We start from the raw sequence: 4418 nt of genomic DNA, 5'->3' as shown, positions 1-4418 counted from the left end.
GTGTTTTAAATTCACTTTGATGGCTCCAATAGCCTGAGTATTTGGTATGACTCATCTACTTGGACCTATTTGAGACATTAGTAGATGTAGGATATTATAAACTAAATTTTATAATCTCCGAACTACTACTTATAGATTTTGGTCCCCCCGCCAATCTCCAAAATCCAATAAGTCTTCTTCTTTTTTTTCTTTTCTTCAAATGGAATTTTATTTATATTAGCTAATGCGTTAACTTGGCTTGCGTTCTTATGTCTATCTACAAATTAGACATGTGGTCATGAACACTTAGTACTTCTAGTGAAAATTATTCAATAAAGAACAGCTAGAGGTCTGTCCTGTGTGATCGAGAATATTAAGGCTCTTACCAATAGGCAGTCCCGATCATTCTTACACAAGCTACCACTGCTAAATCCTAACTGACTAAATTGTATTTTGGTTTAATATAGTTTGAAACCTAGTAATTTCCATCGAAGTTTACACTTGGGCCAAGTGAGTCGACAATGGAAGATATGTGCTGAGTCAATTCGGGCCGGTTTACTATCGAATGTTCCATATATTCGCTTGCTGACCTACTAAGTAGAGTGCCCATCTCTGTGGTACGGATCGGGTCTGCGCCGTGTAGTGCCGCGGAATGGGTTAGTGCAGGTAATAAACACTTTTACAAGGGGTAATAAACACTCCCGTAGGCGTGTAAACGATGTCGAGTTTAATCGCTTCAATAGCACGATCTTACACCAGCCCACAGAGGATTTCCACTCTGACGAGGTGACCGACCTTAATAAATCGGTCGACGACTATACCAATAAAATGAAAGTCGCCCATGCTACGCATCATGCTGATGACGTGGCATACTATGCAAATATTATTGCAATTAAACAAAAGCGCATAGACCAGTTACTTCAGGCCCAACGTGGACAAGACCACAGGGATAACCAGAAGTACAAGGGACAGATCAGTCGACTTAAGTCGAACTGAGATGCCAACAGTAAGCAGGTCGAGTTTATAAACAACCATGACCTCGACACGCTAACCCGTACGCTTAATGCGTTTACGGTCGTGCAGGAGACGAATGATATCGCTCCCCAGCAATGGATCTCTGCCTTAATGCAGACGTTTGATCCTACAGGTGCAAGTTATCTGATCCTGCAGCGACACCAGCATGAGCTAGACACTTGTCGTGACTGGCCAGCTATGTATTGGTTGGTTGTCCTTGTTAAGTAAGGACATGCGTAGCCCTGGGCTGAGTTCAATTTTAAATGAACCAGCCGAGAACACGCCCATTCAGAGATACATTATGAAACTCGATGTTGACCTGAAACGTCCAGATATAATTAAGGACAAGGCACAGCGATGGTACGAATTCCTGGTTATGCACGTGTTTTGTAAGAACATAGAGAATAACGACCGTGAGAGTCTGTACACCAAGTTGCGACGTAAACACGCAACTGAGGCTCGAGACAAGGGACATGAAACAAAGTTTTAACTATCCCGACTTACGTGGGAACAGTTTTATGATACTGTATCCACCCTTTTTCCCGCACATCGAATAACATCGAAGGGAAGAGCGGCTGTTAAGAAGCCGCGGGAGTTCACTGATCACGGGTACGTATCCAGGCAGACCTCAAACGAGTGACCCCAACATACACGTGCTCGCGACTCCACTTTATCCACGCGACCCAATAAACGGGCACGCGCGGGAGCGAAGGACGTGGAACCTCCATTTAAGGAGATTAAGAAATGTGCCGACGCCCAGTGTGGATATGACATGTACCAGTTAACCCCTAATGGTTATTGGAATGGTAGACATGCATCCACCTGTACACACTTTCTTACTAAGTGTGACAAGTGTGAGAAGACAAATGGCTGCACTACTGAGCCCACTTGTCAACTCCACTAACGCAGACATCCTCCAATCTACCGCGGACCGTCTCCAGAAGGCTTACCAAGCAAAGCATGATGCAAACCTCTTCTCACTTAACCCGCGAATCCCGGTAAACGCTAAAGAATCAGCGCGTGCGGAACCCGGACGACTTCATATACCAACGGTCTCCCCGACACAATCATCCGACACGATGGATAGCAATACGCAGCCTCAGCTTTCCACGACGGACTCTTCGACGACAGGCAATGATATAGAAATGGCTGACATCGTCAAAGAGGAGAGCCCAGTAGTATTGACCGATGATGAAAAATGTTAGGACCAATGAGGATGACGCTCTTCAACCCACAAGGACTCAACATAGACAACGCAGCACATACAGATAAATGTTTGAACGTTATATCGATTTTAAGCCAGGTTGATGTTATGTGTGTGGTTGAAACCTGGCATAATACCACATTTCTTAATCATATACGCTCGAACACACACTACCATATCCTACACTACACTACACAGCATAATATCTTACACCCTTCACACTGTGGTATTAGGGAAGTATGGCCACGCATCTATAAATTACGGACTACGTATGAAAACGATTGAAACTACTCTGCGTACGACGTGGCACTTGGACTACCTCTATGCTGGCGGCTCAACTGGTGCTGAACATGCGTATCATCGACCTACCACCCCCGCCTCCCTCCAAACTTATAAGCTGACGGACTACGGTATCTGTGGTGACCACACCTTTGGACTCGATCTCCAGATACTTCCCACGAATCAAATCCATCGACCCCAACAAATGCCAGCAATACCGCCGCCTCCGGACCAACGCCTCCCCTCCCATGGATATAACCGATATCGCCATCGACTGTATCACCTACGCAACAAATCCCGCGCGCGACTATTCCAAGCCGAAATCCGGGCGCATCAGAACCTACTACGGTCGTATCTCACTTTACATGGACCAGCGGAAGGGCAGCTACGAATCCTCGACCGCATCTGGCGCTATGCCACTAACCCACAAATCTTTGGAGGGTTCTATTATGACTTAAACAGACCTTGGGTTCAGCGGCTGCCAAACCACTCGTTCCGGCCACGTCTGACCGCCCAAAGCAATGCTCAAATGTTCAAAGATATTGCGTACCAACGATGGTCTCCGCGCCAACCCTACATACCGGGTACCGATGACACAGGCGCTACCCTCGCTGGCTACTTTGAGGCCCTATTCAACTCTACAAACCCGTACGTGGTTCCACCGGATACCGAACCCTCTCCTGATGTCACTTCCACCATACGCCCCGACGATGTAATGGAGGCAATACTACGCTATCCCAATAAGGGACCTGGCCCCGACGGGATTCACATCCTCCTCCTGAAGGCCGCAGTGGAGCGCTCTACCGAACGCCGGACATCAGGACACCCCGACGCCAATAGCCCACTGATTAGACTCCTTGCCGGAGCATTCACTGAGCTACTGAAGGCGGGTACCTTCCCCGCAGCCCTGAACTACAGCCTCCTGACAGCGCACCCAAAGAAAGCCGATGCAGATATCACCTTCCCCGCCGACTTCCGCCCCATCACGCTTACGCAAATAGTCAGAAAGTGCTTTCTTAATCTGATTATGAGCCACCCCGGCTCTGCTACCCATGTCAAATCACGGTACTCCTGTCATACCCAAGCACTTGCCGCCATGGAATCTGAGACACAGTCAGAAGAGGAGTGGAACGACGTCTCTCTGGACATAACCAAGGCATACGACAAGGTCGCTCTCCCATGCCTATGGGTACTTCTGCGTCACGCTGGAATGCCCGAAAACTGGATGAACTGCCTCCGCGCGCTGTTTGGGAGGGTCCCTACCCGAGCGACATACCGCGGCACGCTCTCGTCTCTATTCCATAGAACGAATGGCATCCTACAAGGCTCAATCGTCGGCCCCCAGCTCTTTATTATCTACATGGATTCCTTAGCTGTCACGCTAGCACAATTTAGGCCCAAGCTCCTCCGCTCTTATTTATTTGTCGATGACACACGGATCCAAGCCCCTCGATCGGTTTCGTTCCAGCCCTTCTTAGATGACATTGATGCGTGGGGACGCAAATCTGGCCTCGAACAGGGTGTCATTAAACCCCGAGTACGATCTACCGACTTGCGACACGCGGCGCCAACCCTCCGTATAAATGGTGAGCTTATCACGCCGACGCTTACAGACGCACCTTGGAACACACGTTACCCCCCCCTGAAACGGGCGCCCACACATGCCGAACCGAAACACTCCAAATACCTGGGGTTCCCACTCTCTCACGGAGTACCAGGAATCAACCTCGCCAGACATATGGAATCCCTGGTTGCAGCATTGTCACTGGGTATCGCCTTTTTCCGCGCTTATGGCTTCCATGGCTTCAGCTGGCGACACCCCCGCAACCGACTGGTGATGTTCAAAACATTCACCCTATCCACGGCTACATATGGGCTGAACATTATTGCCTGGGCTCCGTCTATATGGAAGGATGCGTTGGACCCCCTATTCGAGTGCTTT

This window comes from Sphaeroforma arctica, assembly GCF_001186125.1.
Source record: "Sphaeroforma arctica JP610 unplaced genomic scaffold supercont1.53, whole genome shotgun sequence".
NCBI classification, from domain to species: Eukaryota; class Ichthyosporea; order Ichthyophonida; genus Sphaeroforma; species Sphaeroforma arctica.
This window is presented reverse-complemented; position numbering follows the sequence as displayed.